Genomic DNA, 15,329 nt, shown 5'->3' on the forward strand with positions numbered 1-15,329 from the left:
TTTGTTTTGCTGCCGCTGCCTTTAATTCTGTAATCTCCTTCTGATATTCCTCAATTTGCACTCCAGAGTTCGATTGTTGTGTAGGATTACGAATAATTTCGGTTGGACATGGTCCAAAACCTAACCCCCGAACTCGTCCTTTCCAAGGACTTGCACAAGCGAATCACTAAGTGAAATCTCCTTCAAGGAACCATCTCTCTCGATATTTGTAATCACTTCCTATAGACATACCAGAGTTGGGTTATTGTAATTTTGAAGTTAGCAACATGAATAGAGCAAGAGATGTAAATAATTATTAACCAATACTTACTCCAACAATATGCGCATCATCATTCATATACGAGCCATCTTTTTTTAAATGAGCCATAGCCCATATCTCTCCTCTATCAATGCGTCTTTGCTGTAGTTTCTCCTATAACCACATTAAATATTTACACAATCATACATGTAACAAATAAATATCACAAAACACGAAAAAATATATGAAAGATAATAGACACATAATTACCTCTTCATCCTTTTACCTTGCCAATGTTTTCGAACATACAGTATGTGAATAAAGTTGCTTCGACCGATTTAGAGCATTTTGTCTATGCTTTTGCTATAAATAAAGACAAAAATACAATTAATTATGCAATGAATTTTAAAACGTAATGACTCCTTAATAGTGCCCCCATCTTTTTTTAAGGGTTAGAAACATATTGGACTGGTATTTTAGGTTTTTAATTCTATCACTTTCAATCAATCATTTTATTCAGGTATTCAAAATGATTAAAATTGCAACACTAAATGGAGTACCAATTCAATGTTAATTACTTTCGTAGACTCCTTCAAACGATATTGAAGGAACCATTTCCACTACTGTGCATCTATTCCTGATGGTTTACGCTTAGCGTTTTCTTCTAAACTCTTTCTGTCGTAATAAAACTTGTGAAATAAGTTGTTTCTTGTTTCTTTTCAGATTTTTTCTATTATTTGAATCATTGATGAGCGGATAATTTATACGCTTTTTGGCATTATTTTTAGTATGTTTTTAATATATTTTAGTTAGTTTTTATTATGTTTTTATTAGTTTTTAAATAAAAATCACAATTCTAGACTTTACTATGAGTTTGTGTGTTTTTCTGTGATTTCAGGTATTTTCTGGCTGAAATTGAGGGACCTGAGCAAAAATCTGATTCAGAGGCTGAAAAAGGACTGCAGATGCTGTTGGATTCTGACCTCCCTGCACTCAAAGTGGATTTTCTGGAGCTACAAAAGCCCAATTGATGCGCTCTCAATTGCGTTGAAAAGTACACATCCTGGACTTTCCAGCAATATATAATAGTTGATACTTTGCTCGAGATTTGATGGCTCAAACTGGCGTTCCAAGTCAGCTCAAGAATTCTGGCGTTTAACTCCAAAACTGGCACAAAAGCTGGAGTTAAACGCCCAAACTGGCACAAAAGCTGGCGTTTAACTCCAAGAAAAGTCTCTACACAAAAATGCTTCAATGCTCAGCCCAAGCACACACCAAGTGGGCCCGGAAGAAGATTTATGCATTAATTACTTATTTCTGTAACCCTAGGCTACTAGTTCTCTATAAATAGGACCTTTCACTATTGTATTTTTACACACACACACATCTTTGGACGATTAGTCCCTAGACCTTGGGGGCTGGCCATTCGGCCATGCTTACACCATTATCACTTTTGTATTTTCAACGGTGGAGTTTCTACACACCATAGATTAAGGTGTGGAGCTCTGCTGTTCTTCATGAATTAATACAAAGTACAATTGTTTTTCTATTCAACTCAAGTCTATTTCTTCTCCAAGATATTCATTCGTTCTTTAACTTGATGAATGTGATGATCCGTGACACTCATCATCATTCTCACCTATGAACATGTGCCTGACAACCACCTCTGTTCTACTAGCAATGGCTTGAATACGTATCTCTTGGGTTTCTAATCTAAGATTGGAACCTTCGTGGTATAGGCTAGAATTATTGGCGGCCATTCCTGAGATCCGGAAAGTCTAAACCTTGTCTGTGGTATTCCGAGTAGGATCTGGGAAGGGATGACTGTGACGAGCTTCAAACTCGTGATTGTGGGGCGTGTGACAGACGCAAAAGGATCAATGGATCCTATTCCGACATGATCGAGAACCGACAGCTGATTAGCCGATGTTGTGACAGAGCATCAGGACCATTTTCACTGAGAGGACGGGATGTAGCCATTGACAACGGTGATGCCCAACATAAAGCTTGCCATGGAAAGGAGTATGAATGATTGGAAGAAGGCAATAGGAAAGTAGAGGTTCAAGGGGAACAAAGCATCTTCATATGCTTATCTGAAATCCACCAATGAATTACATAAGTATCTCTATCTTTATTTTATGTTTATTTTCATCACCTTAAACTCCATAACCATTTGAATCCGCCTGACTGAGATTTACAAGATGACCATAGCTTGCTTCAAGCCGACAATCTCCGTGGGATCGACCCTTACTCACGTAAGGTTTATTACTTGGACGACCCAGTGCACTTGCTGGTTAGTTGTGCGGAATTGTGACAAAGTGTGATTCACGTTTAAGAGCTCCAAGTCCTTTGGCACCATTGTTGATGATCACAATTTCGCATACCAAGTTTTTGGCGCCGTTGCCGGGGATTGTTCGAGTTTGGACAACTGACGGTTCATCTTGTTGCTTAGATTAGGTACTTTTCAGAATTTTTAAGAATGAATTCTAAAGTTTCAAGGTGATGTTCCCACCATCACAAAAGCTGATTGAATCTCATCAATTTAGCTATTGAATGTAATGTCCTGTTGAAGCTTGGCCAAACATGTCTAATCTTTTTAGACTGAAGCTTTAGACTAACATTGCATGATTCCTGGAATTCTTATTAAAAGTTTTGATTCTCTTTATTTTCTTTTCTATATAATTTTCGAAAAAAATACAAAAAAATTTTAAAATCATAAAACCAAAAATATTTTATGTTTCTTGTTTGAGTCTATTGTCTAATTTTAAGTTTGGTGTCAATTGCATGTTTTTATTCTTGCATTTTTCGAATACATGCATTATGTTCTTCATTAATCTTCAAGTTGTTCTTGATGATTTCATTGCTCTGATCTTTAAATTCTCTTGTTTTGTGTGTTTTGTTGTTTCTCATATGCATTCTCAATTTGTTAGTGTCTCTTATATGAAAATATTTAAGTTTGGTGTTTTGCATGCATTGTTTATTTGATCTTAGTTGAAATTTTTATTGTTTCTCATCATTAAAAATTCAAAAATATTTTTAAAATTGTGTCTTTTCAAGTCAATAATACAGAGAATTGAAGATTCAGAACATTCAGCAGAGGAAACAAACAGAAAAAACTGGGCGTTCAAAACGCCCAGTGAAGAAGGAAAACTGGCGTTTAAACGCCAGCCAGGGTACCTGGCTGGGCGTTTAACGCCAGGATGACACTAGAGAGAAGATTTTGTTTTTAATTCACATTTTTTTCAAGTTTTCATATTTTTTTTAAAATCAAATCTTTTTCAAATCATATCTTTTCAATCATATCTCTTTCAAAATCAATTTCTTTCCATTTTATATTTATTTTTACTATTTTCAAAAATCCTTGCTTCAATTAAAGATTTACTTCAAAATTTTCAAGTTGTTACTTGCCTATTAAGAAAGGATCAAACTTTAAATTTAAAAATCATATCTTTTAATTTCTTGATAGTCAAGTAATCAACTTTAATTTTAAAAATTTTCTTTTTCTAAATTGATTTTCAATCATATCTTTTCAAACATATCTTTTCAATCACATCTTTTTTAAAATTAATTTTTTTCAATCAAATCTTTTTCTAATTTCAAAATCTTTTTCAAAAATCACTTTATTTCTTTCCCAATCTTAGTTTTCGAAAATCTCAATCAAATTTTCAAATTTCTTTTTAAAATATTTTAATTAATTTTTGAAAATTCTTCCCCTCTTCTCATATCCTTCTATTTAAGGGACTAAGACTCCTCCTCAAGGTACAATTCGAATTCCCTCCTTCTTTATATGTTCGAATTCTCCTCCATCTACCTCCTCCTTCTATTCTTCTTTTTCTCTGACACCTCAAGGAATCTCTATACTGTGACATAGAGGATTCCCTACTTTCTTGTTCTCTTCTCTTTCATATGAGCAAGAACAAAGATAAAGGCATACTTGTTCAAGCTGATCCTGAACCTGAAAGGACCTTGAAGAGAAAGCTAAGAGAAGCTAAAGAACAATTCTCTTTAGAGGGCCTAACAGAGCTCTTCAAAGAAGAAGAAACCATGGCAGCCGAAAACAACAATGCCAACAATGCAAGAAAAGTGCTTGGTGACTTTACTGCACCTACTCCTGATTTCTATGGGAGAAGCATCTCTATCCCTGCCATTGGAGCAAACAACTTTGAGCTTAAGCCTCAATTAGTTTCTCTAATGTAACAGAATTGCAAGTTTCATGGACTTCCATTGGAAGATCCTCATCAGTTCTTAGCTGAGTTCTTGCAAATCTGTGACACTGTCAAGACCAATGGGGTTGACTCTGAAGTCTACAGACTTATGCTCTTTCCTTTTTCTGTAAGAGACAGAGCTAGAACATGGTTGGATTCACAACCTAAGGAAAGCCTGAACTCTTGGGAAAAGCTAGTCAATGCCTTCTTGGCAAAGTTTTTTTCACCTCAAAAATTGAGTAAGCTTAGAGTGGAAGTCCAAACCTTTAGACAGAAGGATGGTGAGTCCCTCTATGAAGCTTGGGAGAGATACAAGCAATTGATCAGAAGGTGCCCTTCTGACATGCTTTCAGAATGGAGCATCATAGGAATCTTCTATGATGGTCTATCTGAACTATCCAAGATGTCATTGGATAGCTGATGGGAAGCAGAAGCTGGTGAATTAAAAATTTATTAAAATGGTTACGTTGCAAGTATAGTTCTTAACTCACCGAAAATCTGCCTATCAATTTAGAAATATGTCACAGAGAGTTTAAATTAAAATTACTGGGAGTTTTAAGTCCCAGGTCGTCTCCCAACGAGTTGCAGAAAAGTGTGCTGTTTTATTAATCAGATGTTCCAAGAAGTTGAGCTAAGTAAATTGGAATTTAAATTGAGGAATTTTAAATAATATAAATGAAAGCCTTGACTGGGAATTGATTAGTTAGAATCTCTATCATTGATGGAGTGATTTTTAAGATTGATTTATAATTAACGGTTACTCTGTTTGGTTATCCTTTACTAGGTAAGGGAAAGTCAAACAAGTTGGACTGCCAGATCTATTCACGAGTTACAACCCACTTAGTTCAAAGGGATTGGCGTTGGTGACAGGATAACAATCCAACATTTAACCCAACTATAAATTTCTCCTTCAATCCTTCCAACTCAAGAATTCCTTTTAATCAACTCCCTATCAAGTAATGAAACTACTCACGCATTGTAAATAAAGAATCCATGGCACATGAAAGGGAATTAAAAAAAGACATGATTATTGGAATTGAAATTAAATTAAAGAGAAATAATCCTTGCATTAATTAATCATAAAAGTATCTGAATGACAAAATTGAACGTAACAAAGAACATGGAAGAATAAAACCAAGTTAAGAGAACAAACTAGAGTGATGAAGTCTTGATGAGGAAATAACTCTTCTCAATGTTCCAGTGCTAAGACCAATTGAAAATTAAAATTCTAAAAACTAGAGAGAAAAACCTAAGAGAGTGAAAAAACTAGATCTAAAACTACTGAATGAATGTCTCTCTTGTTTCTGCATATTCTCTGGCTCTAGTCTGCTGTTCCGGGCCAAAAACTGGGCCAAAATAAGGTCCAAAATCGCCCCCATCGAATTCTGCAGATTATGCAGATCGCACATGTCACGCGATCGCGTCGTCCATGCGGGCGCGTCGCTTGTGCTTTTTCTTCTCCACGCGTTCGCGTCGTACACGCTACCGCGTCGCTTGCGATTTGTGCTCCTTCACGCAGTTGCGTGAGCCATGCGACCGCGTCACTTCTCGCTGGTTACCTCCTCAAATTCTTGTGTTCCTTCCATTTTTGCTAGCTTCCTCTCCAATCTCCATCTCATTCATGCCCTATAAGGCCTGAAACACTTGACACACAGATCACGGCATCGAATGGAATAAAGGAGAATTAAAAGTAAATAATTAAAGTCTCTAGGAAGCAATTTTCAAACATGTACTGAATTTAGGAAGGAAATCTAAATGCATGCTAAATTGATGAATAAGTGGGCAAGGATCATGACAAAACCACACAATTAAACACAATATAAACCACAAAATAGTGGTTTATCAACCTCCCCACACTTAAACATTAGCATGTCCTCATGCTAAATTGAAGGAGACAAGGAAATAAGTATGAACATGCAGAAACTCATGAAATGCAATACAATCCTACGTATATAAATAAATGCAACTATATGATTATTGTCCACTTGATCAAAAGTAAATAAGCCCTTCAAAACAGTTACAAATTAAATTCCACTAATTCTATCATTATACAATAAAACCGATAAAAATGCAAGAAGATAGCTTATGAAAGCAGGAAACATGAAAATTCAAGCATTGAACCCTCACTGATAATGTATGTACGCTCTAATCTCTAGTGTATAGGGTAATCACTCAATTCTTTTCTAGTCATGTTTTCTAACTTTTGTTTTTCTCTTAACCAATCAACAACAGTTAATATACCAATGCAAACATCATGATGTCTTTTCAGGGTTGTAATGGGGCCAAGGTGCAGGTAAGGATATACATATGGCTAAGTGAGCTTTATAAATTGAATCTTTAATTAACCTAAGCTCTCACCTAATATACATATATTCTATATACTTTTAAATTCATGCTTAGCTACCCATAATTCCCTTTTTCAACCCATACTCATGTTTCAACTTTGTATTTTAATTCTATCATATGTGCATTGATCTTTGAATTATGAATTTAACATTGGGGTAATTTTGTCCCCTTATTTATTTATTTTTTATTTTATTTTATTTTATTTTATTTTTTTTTGAATAATTAAAGCTTATCAATGCACATAGATTTTTCATTCTTATATTTTTACATGAGTAGGTATCCAAATTCCCTTTAAATTTTCATGACATATTCCCTCAACAACTTTTGTTCCCGTAATTTCCCATACTTAACTAACACACACAATTCTATCTTAAGCTAACCAAAGATTCAATTTGGGATATAATTGTTTTTTTCGGCTTAAGGTTAGTAATGTGGTAAAATATCGAACAAATGGGAATTAAAGGCTCAAAGTGGTTAACAAAGGTAATTGAGAAGGGTAGGCTTGATTTGGATAAGTGAGTTTAAACAAATAATGGCCTCAATCATGTGCAAGCATGTAAATATAATAAATACTGGACATATAAGATAAAACAAAATATAGATTACAATCATAGAGAAGTAAACACACAAGAATAAAATGATTATGGTTAAATAGTGTAACCATACATAAAGGCTCAAATCTTTCACAGGTTGTGTGTTCTTTAGCTCAAACATCATGTTCCAAATACAACTCAAGCAGATTTATCATAAAAATTTTGAAAAATTAGTGAAATTTTGTTCCAAAGATAGATTTTTAAAAGAAACTTATTATCTTTTCAATCAAGTAGAACATGCATGCAACTATTCTAACCTATGAAATTTATTCTATTCTATAAAAGAAAGAAAAATCTAACTAAAATATCCTAATTATTGGTGCCAGAGAAGAGAATTTACCTCCGGAAGTCAGGTACTCACCGACCTCCCCACACTTAAGGCTTTGCACCGTCCTCGGTGCCATCTGTCAGAAACAGGGGTGGGCTGGTAGCAGTATCTCCACAGTCGGGACCATCATGGCTCCCGGTGCTGGTAAAAGAAGTGGAGTCCGGAGTGTCTGAGTCCATGAATTTGCCCATGATCAGCTCCTTGAGGTATGTGAATCGGCGCTTGTTACGGCGCTCTCTCATCTTAGCTTTCTTTTCATACCCATCCAACTTTTCAAGTAACTGTTGGAGCAATTTCTCGGTTGTAGATGCTTGTGGTGTTGAAGAAGGAATATCTTCAACTGGCTCAGTAGGCTGGCTTGTAGTGGCTGCTGAAAGTCTGAGGTATTTCCCGTGAGGGACATATTGATTATCCCGTGGAAGCATGGCTTTGGTGTCTCCAGCTCTGTAGGAGACTCCGGCTACTGAGACAAGATCTGAGACCAGGGCGGGAAAAGGTAGGTTGCCCGTGATTTGTACATGCTCCATAGAATTTCGGATGTGTCTTGAAAGATTCATAGGTTGGTCTGTAAGGATGCACCATAGTAGAACAGCCATGTCTGCAGTGAAGGAGGACTCATGAGTGCTCGGAAAGACGTAATGGGACATGATCTGTGCCCATATGCGAGCCTCCAAGGTAAGTGCGGAAGCCAAGATTCCCTTAGGGCGGGAACGGTGGTATCTGTAGATCCAACGGCTGCCAGGTAAAGCGATGACTCCGAGAACGGAGTCCCAGTCAAATTGGTATCTCTGGCGCTGAAGGGTGGCTTCTTGAAATGTGTCCATTCCTACAGGAATAGGGGGAAGACTCAGAACTTGCTGAATGGCTTCTTCTGTGATGGGGACTTGCTTTTTGCCGGACATAAATAGACTGCAGGGTCGGCATGTAGAAGTTGGAGTAGAACTCAACTACCCAAGAAAGATTGACCTGCCTTGGCTGTTTTCGTAGGAAACCCCATTGTCTTCGCTCAATTTGCGGCTCAACAAAGGTGGCAATATTGGACGGGAGGATAAGAAGGTATTCATTGTTATAGTTCCTTTCTGCCAGGATGGGAAACATCTGCTCACAGTAGCGATTGGAAAATCACGCAGCGTCCTTTGCTGGAAAGGCTTTCTCCTTTTCGTCAACCTTTATTATCCTCTTGACTCGTTTTGTTGAGGGCTTGACTGCGGTTGAAGAAGGTTCTGCCACTAATGCTCTTTTAGTTCCTCTTCTTGCTGGTGGTCTGGAAGTTGATTTCTCCTTTCCTTTCTTGGTGGCCATCCTGAAAGAAGGGAAGAGAAAGAAAATTAAATGCAAAGAGAGATACAGCAAGGAAGAAAACGGAAAAGAGGGTGAATGATGCACAATAAAATGTAGATGACATTAACACATGCTCTCTAGTACATATGAAAAGCCATCAATGGGAAATAGCTAGTGCATAAAAAGACAAGTGAATGCAAGGTGTTTATTAGCATGCTGGCAAAGGGCATGAGTAGCATAGACCAAGCATTACTTTGTAACAAGCCATCACGTTTGTATTGACAATTGAATTCAATTAATAAAATAATAGGAGAAAGTTGTGAAAAGCAAGCATTGAATAGTATAGGAACATAGAGAAGTGCATAATGCCACATGGGCTTTTTTACAAACACATAGCATGCATGTTAAACAAGATGTAAAAAGTATGAAATTGAACATGCAAGCAATCCCCAAAAATAATAATAATAATAATAATTGTCAAATAAATTGTAACAAGTCACAAGCATATAGTGAGGGATAATGACTCAAAAAATTTTCTAACACCATGTAAAAAGGGAAAAGAAGAATAAAGAAAATAAAAGTTCGAAAAGAAAAAGAAAAGAAAAAAAATAATATATACATAATATAATAAGAATGATAGAAAAGAGAAGAAGGAAGAAGAAGGTGAAACCTTGTTAATGGAGGAGAGAGAGAGAGTGAGATAGAAAGGAGAAGGGGGAAAGAAGAAAGAAGGAAGAAGGAGGGAAAAGAAAAATTAGGATCTGGAGGAAAGAAAGATAAGATAATTTGGCAATTGAGGTTTAGCTGTGCGGCGCATGCGACGCGGCCGCCTGGGGCATGCGTTCGCATGGGGGCACGTCAGGGAAGGGGACGCGATCGCGTCGGTCCCGCGGTCGCGTGACCTATGTTGCGCTGCTGGCGCGAGTGCAGCCTCGCTCCAGCACAACTCTCTGTTCGATTCATTTTAATTGCCAAAATTGGGTGACGCGATCGCGTGGGTCATGCGATCGCGTGAGTGTGCGTCAGAAAATAATTGACGCGGCCGCGTCGGCGACGCGGTCGCGTGACAAGGATTGTGCTTCCAGCACCAATCCAGCACCACTCTCGCACAATATAGCATTGTGCACCCTTTTACGTCGAAAATGCAGGGCACGCGGTCGCGTGGGAGGCCATGATTTCCATGCGACGCGGTCGCGTGGAATAATTTGTGCCATTGGCATGACTCCAGCGCTCCTCCTGCGTAATTTTCTGTTCATTTTTATTTTTCTTTACTCCTCCTGCCACGCGGACGCGTCGCTGGTGCGATCGCGTCGCGCGGCGGAAATTTTTTTTTTTTTTTAGGAAAGATAAAGACATGTAATTGAAAGAGCACGGAAGCACTAATAAAGAGAAGAGTTATTAAAGAAGAAAAACTAAAAGTGAAGAAAGGAACGATCATACCGCGGTGGGTTGTCTCCCACCAAGCACTTTGCTTTTACGTCCATAAGTTGGACGCTCCACTAGCTCAATCTGCTGCTATGTAGGGATCTTCCAAGTGGAAGATCTTAAGCTCCTTATTTCTCTGCACCTTTTCACCATGGTACAGCTTTAGGCGGTGTCCATTAACCTTAATAAGTTCAGAACTTGAAGGATGGCTTAGGTGATAGACTCCGTACGGTTCAGTCTTTTCTATTCTTTATGGACCTTCCCATTTTGATCTCAACTTACCGGGCATGAGCCTCAGTTGAGATTTGTAAAGGAGAACAAAATCTCCAGGTTGGAACTCTCTCTTCTTGATGTTTTGATCATGCACAGATTTCATCTTTTCCTTGTATATTCTGGAGTTCTCATAAGCTTCTAGGCGAAGGTTCTCCAGTTCTTGTAGTTGCAACTTTTTTTCAGTTCCGGCTTTCTCAATTTCCATGTTGCACTCTTTAACTACCCAGAAGGCTCTGTGTTCGATTTCAACTGGAAGATGGCAAGCTTTTCCATAAACTAAGCGAAAGGGACTCATCCCAATGGGTGTCTTGTATGCTCTTCTATATGCCCACAGTGCATCTTGTAGTCTGGTGCTCCAGTCTTTTCTATGAGGCTTTACTATCTTCTGCAGGATACGCTTAATTTCTCTGTTTGACACCTCGGCTTGCCCATTAGTTTGGGGATGGTAAGCTGTTGCAACTTTATGGATTATCCCATGTTTCTTCATCAATTCTGTTAGTCTCCTGTTACAAAAATGGGTGCCTTGATCGCTCACGATCACTCGTGGTGATCCAAAGCGGCATATAATATGATTTCTCACAAAGAAAACAACAGTGTTAGCATCGTCAGTGCGGGTAGGAATTGCTTCCACCCATTTGGAAACATAATCCACAGCTAACAAAATATAAAAATATCCACTAGAATTTGGAAATGGACCCATGAAGTCAATGCCCCAGACATAAAAAATTTCACAGAAAAGCATATATTGTTGAGGCATCTCATCCCTCTTGGATATGTTACCAAATTTCTGGCATGGGTGACAAGATTTACAAAACTCAGCAGCATCTCTAAAAAGAGTAGGCCACCAGAATCCGTAGTCTAAGATCTTTCTAGCTGTTCTTTGAGGGCCAAAGTGTCCTCCACTCTTAGATGAGTGACATGCCTCTAAAATGGACTGGAATTCTGATTAAGGTACACAACGTCTAATTATCTGGTCAGCGCCACATCTCCATAAATATGGGTCATCCCATATATAATATTTAGACTCGCTTTTCAGCTTGTCTCTTTGATGTTTAGAGAAATGTGGAGGAAATGTGCGGCTAACTAAATAGTTAGCAACAGGTGCGTACCAAGGGATTACCTCAGATACTGCTTGCAGGTTGTCAAAAGGAAAATTATCATCTATAGGAGTAGAATCATCCTTAATATGTTCAAGGCGACTCAAGTGGTCCGTTACTGAATTTTGATTACCACTCCTATCCTTTATTTCTAAATCAAATTCTTGTAACAGCAGTATCCAACGTATAAGTCTTGGTTTGGATTCCTTTTTAGCTAATAAATACTTTAGAGCTGCATGGTCCGAATACACTACCACTCTAGTACCAAGTAAATAAGCTCGAAATTTATCCAGAGCGAAAACAATAGTAAGTAGCTCTTTCTCAGTAGTAGTATAATTAGACTGGGCAGTGTCTAAAGTCTTAAACGCATAGGCAATAACAAAAGGATCCTTACCTTCATGCTGAGCCAGCGCTGCTCCTACCGCATGGTTGGAAGCGTCGCACATGATTTCAAATGGCTGGCGCCAGTCGGGTCCTCTCACAATTGGGGCTTGAGTTAGAGCAGTCTTCAGCTTATCAAATGCTTTTTTGCAATCTTCACTGAACTCGAACTCAATGTCCTTCTGCAGTAATTTGGATAAGGGAAGTGCCACCTTACTAAAGTCTTTAATAAATCTCCTGTAGAAACCTGCATAGCCAATGAACGAACGGACTTCCCTCACAGAAGAGGGGTAAGGTAGACTAGAAATAACATTCACCTTTGCTGGGTCTACAGAAATGCCATTATTAGATATCACATGTCCCAATACAATCCCTTGTTTTACCATAAAGTGGCATTTTTCGAAATTCAATACAAGGTTTGTATTAACACATCTATCTAATACTCTAGATAATCCATCTAAGCAAAGGTTAAAAGAATCACCATAAACGCTGAAATCGTCCATAAAAACTTCCATACAGTCCTCAATAAGATCAGAGAAAAGACTCATCATGCACCTTTGGAAAGTAGCTGGTGCATTACACAAGCCAAAGGGCATTCTCTTATAAGCATAGGTCCCAAAAGGACATGTAAAAGTAGTCTTTTTCTGCCTCAGGAGCTATATGAATTTGGAAATAACCTATGTAACCATCTAAAAAGCAATAATGTGATTTACCTCACAGGCGATCCAGCATTTGATCAATGAATGGAAGTGGGTAGTGATCCTTACGGGTAGCTTGGTTGAGACGCCTGTAATCAATGCAGACTCTCCAAGCATTCTGAACTCTAGTTGTTATGAGCTCTCCATGCTCATTCTTCACGGTAGTGACTCCGGACTTCTTGGGCACAACTTGTACTGGGCTTACCCATTCACTGTCTGAAATGGGATATATGATACCGGCCTCCAATAGTCTGGTCACTTCCTTTTTGACAACTTCCAAGATGGTGGGATTCAATCTTCTTTGTGGTTGACGGACAGGTCTTGCTCCATCTTCCAAAAATATTCTGTGCTCGCATACTTGAGGGTTGATTCCCACTATGTCTGCCAAACTCCACCCAATTGCTTTCTTATGCTTCCTCAGCACATCAAGTAACTGCTCTTCTTGTTGAGAAGTCAGTTCTCTTGCAATAATAACCGGAAGCTTCTGCTCATCCTCAAGATAAGCATATTTGAGATGTGGAGGAAGAGGTTTCAATTCTAACTTTTGATCATGGGCAGGCTCTAGATTATCTGGGGTTTGTGAAAATGGCGAAGTGTCCTCATTGTCAGTCAAGAGGGTCCCCACACTTGGATCTTGTCCAGTGTGCCTCTCTTCAAACTCTTCTTTTTGAACTTTAGCCACACTCTCGTCTATGACATCACACTGAAAGATAGAACGATCTTCTGGGGGGTTGTCAATGACTCCATTCAGATTGAAGATCACTATGCGGCCATCTATTTCAAAGGAGTATGTTCCTGAAAAAGCATCCAATTTGAATTTTGATGTCTTCAGGAATGGTCTTCCAAGTAGGATTGATGATGGCTTATCTGAATCATTATGGGGCATCTCCAAGATGTAAAAATCAGTGGGAAATGTGAGCCCTTTAATGTTCACCAAAACATCTTCAGCAACTCCAGCCACTGTAATGATGCTTTTATCTGCTAACACAAAACGAGCTGCCGACCTTTTTAAGGGAGGGAGCCTTAAAACATCATATATAGACAAAGGCATTATACTGACACATGCTCCTAAATCACACATGCAATCATAAATTACTACACCACCAATAGTACAACTAACTATGCAAGGACCTGGATCACTACATTTTTCAGGTAATCCTCCCATTAAAGCAGATATAGAACTACCTAAAGGAATAGTTTCTAATTCATTAATTTTGTCTTTATGGATACATAAGTCTTTTAGAAAATTTGCATATTTAGGTACCTACTGAATAACATAAAAAAGGGGAACAGTTACCTCAACTTTTTTGAATATTTCTACCATTTTAGGATCAGGTTCCAGCTGCTTCCTGGGCTTCCTTGCGAGTTGTGGAAATGGAATGGGAGTAGTGTTTTCTGTGGTGCCTGCGCCTTTTTGTGCTTCTTCCTGTGGTTGAGCTATCTCTTCTTCAGCTATGTCCTGTATGTCCTCTTCCTCTTCAACATCTTCGATTTCTACCACCTCTTCAGCTGAGGCGTATTATGGTGAGCTTAGTTCCTCCTGATTCCTCTCCTGCAGTGTGGTTCCGGACCTCAGGGTGATGGCATTAATGCCTCCCTTTGGATTGGGTAATGGTTGAGAGGGGATTCCAGTGGTGCTTGAAGGTTGGTTACTGGAATTTTGTGTTGAACCAAGTTGTGTCATAAGAGCTTGCAGAGTAGAGGTGAAACCATTCAGACTGGCGTTAATACTATTCACGATGGTATTTTCCATGGCCAGTTGTCTTTTCTCAAAAGCTTGTAATAAATCTTCATTAGAAGATACAGAAGAATGAGTAAATTGAGAGGTTTGCTGCTGATTGTTCGGTGGTCCTTGGTTTTGCCTCAGGTGAGGTGCTCGGTAAGGTTGATTTTGCTGCCTGTTATTGTTATTATTCCACCTCTGATTTCCCTGGTTATCTCTGCCTCCCCTATTATTGTTGTCTCTCCAATTTTGGTTTGAATTGTCCTGCCATCCATGGTTATTATTTCCACTTTGATTGTACCCTTGGTTGGGGCGGTCATAGAAGTTGTGAGTGGATGCCACCATGTTGTCATCTTGTTGGAGCTGCGGGCATTCATCAGTGTAATGGCTGTAATCAGCAAAAATTCCACAAATTCTTTGTGGAACTAGTTGTTGGTTTTCCTGCGGTTGAGTTTGCTGAGCTTGTTGACTCAACTGCATTTGCTTCAGCAGGTTGGTCATCTCACAGATGCTTCGATTTAGAGCAGCAGTCTCTATGCCAGAAGATACTTCTGTAACGGTTTTTGAACAGCCTTGCTTCTGTCTGTGGTTCCGAGTAGATTCAGCTAAATCACTGATCAATTGCCAAGCTTCATCAGTGGTCTTGTACTTCTTCATAGACCCATTGCTGGCACTTTCCAATGTGGTTTTATCTTGGGGTCTCATACCTTGTGTGATATAGCTGAGTAGCACGATCTTGTC

General features: G+C 38.6%; 1 non-coding gene across 1 annotated transcript; it reads right to left on the bottom strand.

Annotated features, from left to right (window-relative positions):
* Window positions 1–4,684: 4,684 nt before the first annotated feature.
* On the bottom strand, window positions 4,685–4,792 carry LOC148581651 (small nucleolar RNA R71). Its single transcript, XR_015899597.1, has one exon. It is a non-coding gene; the product is annotated as a small nucleolar RNA R71 (small nucleolar RNA).
* Window positions 4,793–15,329: the final 10,537 nt, after the last annotated feature.

This window comes from Arachis ipaensis, chromosome B10 (genome assembly GCF_059453495.1).
Source record: "Arachis ipaensis isolate K30076 ecotype BB chromosome B10, ASM5945349v1, whole genome shotgun sequence".
NCBI classification, from domain to species: Eukaryota; Viridiplantae; Streptophyta; class Magnoliopsida; order Fabales; family Fabaceae; genus Arachis; species Arachis ipaensis.